Source organism: Galeopterus variegatus, unplaced genomic scaffold (genome assembly GCF_000696425.1).
Source record: "Galeopterus variegatus unplaced genomic scaffold, G_variegatus-3.0.2 Scaffold1876, whole genome shotgun sequence".
NCBI lineage: Eukaryota > Metazoa > Chordata > Mammalia > Dermoptera > Cynocephalidae > Galeopterus > Galeopterus variegatus.
The window spans coordinates 331126-331776 of record NW_007727987.1 but is presented as its reverse complement, the minus strand read 5'-3'; positions in this window follow the sequence as shown (position 1 = coordinate 331776).

Genomic DNA, 651 nt, shown 5'->3' with positions numbered 1-651 from the left:
TCTTTAAAATTCTTGGCATTTTTCATGCCTTTCTTACAGATACTCAGATGCAATAAAGTCACCTCAAATGTACAGTATTTCTTACAATGTAAGTTACATGCAATGTTCAGTTCTTTGGTTTTTTTCCCCCCTCATAGCACTAAAGAACCTGTTAAATAGGAAATATGAGTCTGAATGGCTTATTCACAAGTGGAATACAGATTCAGTGACTGGAACACAGACAGCACAGTGAGTTCCTTTGCAAAAGTGGCAAACATCATTTTGCTTTGGGCTTTTAAAAACATATATCCATTGCTTTTAGGCTTCACAATACTGCTCCTGCACAAAAATGCAAGTAGAAGGGGTTGGAGGGACTCGTGTGCACAGCCCTGTACCCGTTGAATGAGGTTCTACCCAATGGCGGTGACCAACTGCAAGGATGGTGAGTTCCAAAGGAGAGTCTGGAAGGTGAGTGCATCATTGTGAGAATGGTCAGCATGAGGCGGCAGCGGCTGCAGGGGCCCTGACAGGAGCAGCGGGAGCATCCTGTTTTTCCAGTTTAGCTATGGTTTTAGGACTTTGTATTGGCCACGAGGCAATTCTACATAAATTCCATGTTGTAGGATGAGAAGCCTTTACAGGACCAAGAACATTTTTTAACCATCTACCAAT